Here is a 9,916-nt window from a genome sequence, read left to right on the forward strand (position 1 = left end):
ACATAGGCATTATCATTCTAAAGCATATTACAAGTAATACTAGCCATTGTGCCTAGGGAATAAATATAATATGTACATGGTAGGCAGAATGGTAAACAGACTACAACATATACATTTACAACATTAAGTTTGTACGCGTGAGTGGTTACAGACAAAAATATCATTCGGACATAGGCTACAACTGATGCACGTGACATACTGTATTACCGACAATTCATACTTGTTACTGATAACAACATAACAGTTACATCATTCTTGCCATTGGTCATTTAGTACAATTTTCTCATTGACAGTTTTCCAGATAACATCTTTTGTTCCATGATAGTTTATCAAAGTCTTTATGGGTGAAGTTTTCTATGTCGAATTGAATCTTCCTGATTGCTTCCTCTCTTATTTTTTCTACGATTAGGGAAATGTTCCATTTTATATTATCGAATAGCGAGGCACATCTGGCTTTCCAAATGACCCTTTTAGTAAGGGCAGTAAACCAGTTTATCATGTAGTCATTCTGATTTCTGACGGGAAAGTTGTAGTTATACCAGATGGTTTTCCAGTTTATCGTGATTTTGAATATTTTATTGATCCAGTTCCAGGTGATATTTGCAATAGCACATCCTATAAAGATGTGGTATGTGTCCTCTTCTGCACCACATCTATGGCAGTTTTTGTTGCTCGTGAGCCGGTAGCTGTGGTATACGTGGAGAAATACCTTGGACATGATGATGTTGTTAAGAATCTGCCATGTGGTTTCTCTCCATTCAGCGGGGATACGGACTACATTCGTCCAAACTTTTGACCAGTTGATGGATGTATCCGCTGTGTTGACGTTGTTGATCTGTTTATGGATGACGTTGTAGACAGTGGATGGCCTTACTTTGTTTGAGGTAAGACCATCAGTGACCAGTTTGATAATGATGTCCCTCCAGGTTTTGTGAACCTTGTTGAACTCGATAGAGAAAGGCCTATTGCTGATATTGGCAGAGTGTGACTTGGCTGATGGTCCAATGATGTAATGGGCAATATCAGAAATGGGATGATAGTCGGTAGATAGGCCGTTGACCAGGTTGGCAATTTGTAGTGACTGTTCTAGGTCCTTAATGTCCCATATACCCCAGCCCCCATTCATGCAATTATTTTTCATCAGATTTCTACCCATAGGCTCATATATACTGTTCCATATATATTTAAATATTGGTTTTTCCAGTTCTATTACATCTTTTTTTGAGAGGTTTGTTGTGTAAAGGTTGTACATTATCTTAGCAATGATACATTTATTTGCTACAATTACCCTCTCAGGTAAATATAACCAGGTAGTTTTCCAACCCTGGATTGCCTTATTAATTTTATTCTTCATGTCTTTCATGTTGTTCTTTTTATTGTCTCTGCCATACCAGACTTTTAAGATTTTTGCAGAATGTACAGGCTCTATATTGTAGTTATCACATCTTCTTGATCTATATATATTTAGTAGTTTGCTTTTGTCTTTGTTTATTTTCATTCCTGTTATCTCACTGAAAATTTGTAATTTTTGTATAGATCTGTTAAAGGCTACATTGTCTGTGATGATAATGTTCACATCGTCCGCATGAGCTATATATTTTACTTTTTTTTCCATGCCAGGAATATATATCGGTGGGATTAGGTTGTCATTTGCTATCATTTTTAGGAGTGCTTCGATGTAGACGGTAAAAAGGATCATGGATGAGGGGCATCCCTGTCGTACCCCTGCATTGCATTCTATAAAATCTGAGTCTTCATTGTTAATGCTTATCTTTGTTTTTGGAGCTTGGTATAGTTTGTTTATATTCTTGATCTCTTCTTTGTTTAGTCCAAATTGATCCAAGACCTTCCAAAGGATAGACCTATTAACCGTGTCGAAGGCCTTTTCGACGTCTATCGATAGTATGGCTAGTGGAGATTTCCTTTTTAAGTATAGTTCTTGTAGCAGACTCAGGAACATTGTGTTGTTCTGAATAGATCTCCCTTTTATCCCAGCACTCTGCATGCTCCCTATATGTTTCCTGAATAGTTCGTCTAATCTGTTTGCTATGACAATACTGTATATTTTATAGTCTATATTGAGAAGGGTGATTGGTCTGTAGTCACCCATCCCTCCCTTCTCCTTGCCTTTTTTGTTAATTAGTTTCATTTTCCCATCGCAGTACGTTTTGTGGAAACAGGGTTTGTTATATAATACGTGAAAGAGATCGGCAAAGTCCTCTCGAAAGAACAAATAAAACTCAGCTGGGATGTTGTCTATTCCTGGTGCTTTTTTTAAGTGTAATGCTTGTATTGCTTCTTTTATTTCATCTTTAGTGATTTCTTTATTTATAAAGTTGTCTTCTCTTTTCTTAATTGGTTTGAGTACATCTGTTTTTTGGTTCCAGTAATATAAGTCAGTTTTTGGTGCTTTATAGAGATTGTTGTAGAACTTGGTAAATTCTTTCAAAATTGCATTATTATCTTTTATTATTTTATTATTAACAGTGATGCTTTCTATGTCATTTTTGGTTCCGTCCTGTTTGATTTTTCTTTTGAAAATTATTTTGTCGGCTTGACTGTGAATGCCCAGTTTACTCATCCTATAACTATTATAACTGTATTTTATGCTCTTTTCTATTTCTTGGCTGATCTCTTTTTCAATCTTGTGGATTTCTTCTTGTTTATTTTCTATGATCATGTTGCTTAGTTTTCTCTGTAGCTTCTTTAACTTGTTAAATCTGTCACCTTTCATCTTTTTCCATGTTTCTTTGGCATGTTTATATATATCTTTCTTTATTTCAATCCATTTGTCCCAGGTAATATTGTGTTTGTTTTTATCAATGATAGATTTGACCTTGCTATTGAATTGAGGAGCGTTTATAATTTCATTAGAAAATTTGAAGCAGTCTTTCCTTTTTAGATTGGTCTTTACTTTTATGCTTAGATTAATTAATTTGTGATCGGTTATTTTTACACCATTATTAGTGAGGTCGTTATACTGCTTATTTTGCCTATTGATTTGTTATAATAGATTCTATCCAGGCGCTCTTTCACATCTCTCCCTTCCCAGGTGTAGTCACGGTGATGCGGGTGTGCAACCGGTAAGTGTCACTTAAGTCATAATTTTGTATAACTTTTTCTAAATTTTGTCTGGATCCATCCGACATTAGTGGACCATTTTTATCCATACTGCTGGTGACACAATTGAAATCACCAGCGATGATAACTTCTCTCCTGCCCGTTAGATACTGAGGTAGTTCCTCGAAGATTTCCTTTCTTCTCGCTACATGTGGTGGGGCGTATAGGTTTATTACTCTTATCAGTCTGTTTTTAATTTGAATGTCTATCGCTACCAACCTGCCTTTAGAGTCTGTCCTAAAGTTGTTCACATTTATCTTTTTATTGACCCTTGTGATGGTTCCCGTGCTTCTCCTTACCGCAAAGGAGAGATATATGTTATAGCCTGAAAACAGTTTTCTGAGTTTCCTTAGGTCTTGAAAATCTACCATGTTTGTATCCTGAATCATTAAAATATCGGTTCTCTCTGCAATTAGATGGTTCAAGATGTATATCTGTTTTGTTTCACTTATGAAGCCGGAGATATTAATTGATTTAATATTGAGAGTATACGTATCGAATGTTATTGTTTTGACTGCGACATTACTCTCATACTTTTTCTCTGTTTCTTTTTTTCCACTTTTTCCATTACTTTTCCTACCTCTTCTATGATATCATTTTGAGATAGGCTCGCGTCTATACTTATCGATAGAATTTTGTCTCTGAAATTTAATATATCCTTATCCTCCTCTTCTCTCATTTCGTTATCATTTCTGTCTGAGCTCTCTGGTTACTTGTCATTATTATCTACATTTTCCTGAATCTCTAAGGTGTCTTTCTCTACTCTAACTTGTTTTCTCTTGCCTTTTCTGTTCTTACTCTTTTAATTTCTTTAGTGTTTTCACTATCACCATTATCGCTATGGGCAATTTCTATTACTTCTGGTATTGTTTCTGTCTCCTTTTCTTTTTCGTTGTTATTTGTTTGGCCTCTTTTTACCCTTTCCTCATTTACTTCAATTGTGTTAGTAACTCTTTCTATGCTTTTTTCCCTTCGTTTTTCGTTATTTCTTTTCCTTACTCCTCTCTTTAGGATTTCGCAAAAGTTGGCTCTGGGCAGCTTTCAGATTTGCTATGGATCTGCATACAATTGTAGCAGTGTGGGCAGTCTTTTACTAAATGTTGATTACTTTTGCACCTATGGCAAAGTTTAATGTCGCAATCCTTAATTAGATGATTCAGACATCTACATCTCCTACATTGTTTTTTCATACCTGCGTAAAATAGCTCAATTTCACTGCCTAATAGTTCGAGGAAATTGGGTATCAATTTTCTTGTTCTAATGATAGCACGGTAAGTTCCCGTTTTAACTTTGAAATTATTATGAGTGATCGTATTAACTAGAACTTTAATAACTTTCCCGTATAGGGCTAATATTTTCTCTATTAATAGCTTATCTGCCTCTGGAGGGACATCTCTTATGGTCACAGTGATCGTATCCTCGTCTAGGCTATCACAAATGTATAAAAACTCTCCTACCTGGATAGTGTGTCCTACCATCTTTTTATTATCTTCGATGGTGTGAAAGCCAACCTCCACTATGCCTTTCGGTTTGAAGCACACTTGTGAGACTTTTCCTGATGATCCGATGATCTTCTCACACGCATCTATTACATTTGGGATAGTCATTGGTTCATTAGCCGTAAAGCGGATCGTTCTCATTCTAGCATATCTTAGTCTGAGGTCTTCATCACTTAGGGCTAGTTGGTTGGTGTCCTTGGTTGAGGGATCCATATCAGTAGTTTCTTGCTGTGTGGGATTTTCCTCATCACCTGTCGGCAGATAGTACGATGAAGCTTCTGTTGCCGTTTTGTTGCCATTGTCCATAGGAGGCACGATAGGATCGGATCGGATCGGGAAGTAGACGGTGGAATATCCATAAGCCCATCTTCCACGGGGTGACCAGACTGGGGGTTTTGTGCCTTCTCCATGACAAAACACCAATGGTCGGTTAGCCACTAATCACTGGAATGAATGCACACACACTGCACTAACACTGGTAATCCACGAGATAACAGGAAAGTGCACAAGTTAAAGATTAATGCTTAACACTTGATGAATTATCGAACAGTCTCGGCTGGCTAAGATCGGAAAGGGAAGCAGGAAAAGGTAGTTGAAGTGAAAGCAAGACAAAGCCTTCTGGGGAAGATCCCAAGAAAAGGCTAGGGGGGGTTTGGGGGGAGAGAAAAATAGTTGGGGGGTCGCAGCAGGCTGCTCACCCCTCGATAGAGACAGTGTTGTCAGTTGATCCGCGAATACACGATGTATTTCAACCGTGCAGGCAGATCACTTGACGGAAGTTAGAAGTAGATAGGAACATTTAAATAGATGTAAGGTGAAAAATACTTACCCAAAATGGCGCAGATACTGTGGTTTTAAAGTTTATGAATGCAAGCCCGGGGCAGCTTAAACACAGCTGACCCGGCCCCACATTCGCACTAATGCCCTTTTACCCCAACCCAACAAGCCGCCCACAGTGGCAGACATATGGGCACACGGGGACTCAAGAGACGCAGCAATCGTCATAAAACTTAACGGGAAACTTAACTACATCTTGAAAGCCCACTATAACCACAGTATTGTTAGTACAAACAATCACCAAAAAGCAAATCTTAAAACTATTAGTTAACATTAAACCAAATTGTTTCCAAAATGTTTGCAAAATTCTACGTTAAAATCACATTAAAACCAAAACGAAACAAAAGCAACGTGCAAAAAAAACGTGTAAATGCTATCAGTAAAGAACAAACAACACACACAGGTTAATTTCTTATTAATATCACAAAATCACCTAAACAACAGTTCACAATAACTCAAAATTCGCGTACATCAGATCAATAAAATTGAAACATCAAAATAACATCAATCAAAAATCTTAAAACTATAAAACCAATACATCACTTCTCAGCCATAATTACAACAATTTCAAGTCGGTTTGACAATTGTTCCTGCATACATTTTACTAGCAAATGTCCCCTTTTTAAATCTTGTAAATCTTTTTTCCAATTCCTGCCTATACATTTTTTTTTTCCTTATTACTTTCTTGTACAAATGCATTCCACAAACAAAATTCCTCAGGGCACCAGCCCTCATCCACCAGCTCCTGTACAGTCTTTCTGTACACAACTCCTGAACAGCGTAGATCAAAAGACCTCAGCCACTGCTCCGGACCCGACTCCCTCCACTCTTTCCATTTCTGTACACTTATCTTATTAACACCACTTGATTTTATTTTTTCCTTTTCCATAACTCTCTTTGATTTTCTAACAAATTCATCACTTGAATTACTTTCTCTATCCCTTTTTCTATCTTCTTCCTTTTCTTTATCTATACTTTTCTCCAATTCTGAACAAATCTCCTCCAAATCTTTCTTTGCTTTTTCCACTTTTTGTTCTAGACTATCTATCCTATCTTCCCTTTTTTTTTCATCTAACTGTATTAATCTCTCTTCACTATCTACAATTTCTCTCTCTTCTTCTTCATCCTCATCTATAACATTTTTCTTTCCACATTCCCGTTTTCTATGACCTTTACTTCCGCATCTATGACAGGTCACTTGAGGACAATCTTTTGCCCTATGGGCATCTGGCATACAAACTGCACATAGCCATTTTACTCCGGGATATTCTACTCTTATTTTTCTATTCAAAATCGTAATATAATTCGGTACTTCTTTAATCATCTCCATATTTACTTTCACTGTCCCAGTAAACACATCTAATTTTTGTGAAAATTTCCGCCTATCAACTTTCTTAACACTTCCATACTCCTGAAGTGCATCTTTTACTTTCATCATTCCTATCCCATATGGCACATGCATCAACGTCAATTGTTTAAATTTTCCTTTAATCGGAATTATCGTTATCACACTACTATTACATTCCATATAGTATTTAACATTTTCCATTTTACTTCCTCATTTTTTACTGTTATCAAACAAACTCTCTTACTTATTACATCCACACAATACAGTGGATCATCCATTTCATCTATCATAGCTATTAATAAAGCTTCCCATTCCACATCTACTGTAGCCATAAGCTTAAGGGTAAGTTCCTCATATTTTTCCACATTTGACGCCATTTTAACAAAAAATAAGTTATACTCACAACAGTTGATCAACTTATAACTTCCTCTTCCTGAACAGTTTCCTGTCACCAATCCAGCAGAGTCAAGGCAACTCTAACCAGGAAAAGCCGAGGCCGGAGCAGAGGTCGAAGCAAAAGCAAAGTCCAAAAACTGGAATCAGTCAGCAGGAACCAAAGTCCAGAAGAGTCGCTGACACCAAAAAACTCCAAAGTCACCAGCTCCTTCGATGGCACCCAAGGCAGCACCCACGGCTCAGGAACCTCCAGGAACACCTAACGACACCAAGAAGTCGACTGGAATGGCAGGAAACACTGGAACACAGCAACGGCAGGAATCCACTGGAACAATCAGGCAAGCAGCTCTCTATACAGTATATCCAAACAGCAACAAGACGTTTATGGACAAGGAAAACCTTGTCCAACAGCCACAGGATCAAACGTCCCTTCTCCTCTCGACTTCTATGGGCTTACAAGGTCCATAACTAAACCAGACTTAACAAGTCTTGACCTTGGCCATAAGGCCGAGAAGCGATAAAAAACACATCAAAGGTGCCGACGGGACAAGTGTGGAGACATACAAAACACTTGTGGTGTGTCTTGGTTTCGTCATTCAGTGAACAACCGTTAATACACACGAAAGAAACTCAGGAAACGATAGATGACGATGCAAAAAGCTAAAGGAATTATCGGGTATTGCATGAGGAAGGCCTGACAACGTCATAAAACTCCAGTTCATCACCATTCATCACAGGAGGAAAATATGCCGTAGTCCGTAACAGCGTTGCGTGGTGCAGATACTGATAGCATTCAGATGCTAAACAGTTTTTCGATTGCTTCGTAAGTTGGAAATTTATGTGATTAATGTAGAATAATTGCCGATTCGATATTAAATTATTTTCCATGCAAACATTTGCAAAAAAATTCGATTTGATCCGTTATTTTAAAAAATTTTCGCGCTCATTCATTACTTCAAAATAAAGAGTGAGGCTTACCTTTCCTCTTCCTCCTGGTGTTCCTACGTGCAGGCCTTGCATGTAATCCACAGTAGTCACACTATGAAAAAATTTCAAATATCATTTCCCTTCATTCTGTTCGAATCGGCGAATAGCGATTTCTACCAAATGCACATGATGCTATTTTTCACACCGCTCCTCTTCATTGTAGTGAGCCGGAAGTAAGCGGCGATGGCGGTTTTTCGGTTTCCACATTGTTTCTTACCTTTATTGTCTGAAATTCGCCCGATTTCTTTTTCCTGCTCAGCCATGCTTGCAGATTGTCTTCCTATATGTATATTTGCTCCTCTGACATCCTCCGTGAAGGAGATTTAACTGGAAGTATAAAAAAATTTTTTTTTTCTATTTTTTATTAATATTTTCCCCCCAAAGGGGGTGGGCTATCTCTGGCAATAAGTGCCAGGCCAGAGCAACCCGTGGCGGGGAGGGAGCAAGCCCCCTTTCTCGCCCAGTTCCAAAAATCAGGTTAATATCGAAGGTCTCAGATTGAAACCGTATCAGATATCAAGCTGATAAGTACAGATACTTTTACTTTTAATTAAAGTTTATTGACATTAACTTTGTTTACATGTCAGCTCGCTGGCTGAGGGATGACATGCAGTAATAGATTGGTACAATAACTTACCCAACAGAAAATTGGCCATAATCCCCATGAAAACAAGAAAAGGGTATATACACATATGTACAGGTAGGGTGATTATGACCAGTGTAGACACTAGAATGGTTACATGATTGGGATGGTAATACATAGGAATTATTCAAAGTTTTACAGATTATAAACAGATGAGACGTTATTTTTATTTTTGATTACACATGTAGTTGCTGACTAAGGTGTTGATAATGTTCCTTCCTCTCACATGGTAGCTGGCAGGTAGTTGTCCTAATGGCAAAGTTCAGTTTTCATTGAGTACGTAGCTGGTGTTTTTGCTTCTCCATATGCAGCCAATTGTCCCATGATAGAGTGTCAGGAATTCTTTTTTAGTGAAGATGTTCTGGTCTGTTTTGATTTTAAGATTTGCTTCTTCTTTTATCTTGTTTATCATTAGAGCAGCATTCCACCTTTTTTTATCATAGTGGAGGGCACACCTTGCCTTCCATATGATTCTTTTTGTGAGGGCGGTCACCCAGTTTATGCAGTAAGTGTTTTGATTTATCACTGGGTAATCCATATGATATTTAATTGAGCACCATGTGAGATTGGTTTTGAATAATTTGTTCACCCATGACCATACTTTGTTGACAATAGTGCATTCATAATAGAGATGATAAGTGTTTTCATCTTTGGTGCATCTTGGACACCTAGCATTGGAGAGCCAGTGGAAGGCATGGAAATACTCCTTTGTCATCGTCACATTATTGATGACTATCCATGCTGTTTCTCTTCACTCGGCGGGGAGTTTGCCTAGATTCATCCATGTCTCGTTCCATTTGATCGTGTTGTTTGTAATGTTGGTATTCAGAGTCTGGGTGAAAATGTTCTTATAGATGATACTCTGATGTCAGCATTTATCAGGTTATTGTTTACAAGTGTGTTAACCGTGGATTTCCATCTGGTGAAGCGATTTGCATTGTCAAGGAGGAAGGGTCTACTGGTCTGGCTAGAGGGAAGATGCCTGGCAGTAGGGCCAAGAATATAAATGGCGAAGTCCCGAAGAGGGTGTAATTGGGAGATGGTTGGTTTCAGAAGGTTTGAGATTTGTAAGGAATGTTCTAACGA

General features: G+C 37.8%; 1 non-coding gene across 1 annotated transcript; it reads right to left on the minus strand.

Annotated features, from left to right (window-relative positions):
* Positions 1–8,569: 8,569 nt before the first annotated feature.
* Positions 8,570–8,763, minus strand: LOC111622444. Its single transcript, XR_002756270.1, has one exon. It is a non-coding gene; the product is annotated as a U2 spliceosomal RNA (small nuclear RNA).
* Positions 8,764–9,916: the final 1,153 nt, after the last annotated feature.

Source organism: Centruroides sculpturatus, unplaced genomic scaffold (assembly GCF_000671375.1).
Source record: "Centruroides sculpturatus isolate CEXI.00-Female unplaced genomic scaffold, Cexi_2.0 scaffold195, whole genome shotgun sequence".
Classification (NCBI taxonomy): Eukaryota; Metazoa; Arthropoda; class Arachnida; order Scorpiones; family Buthidae; genus Centruroides; species Centruroides sculpturatus.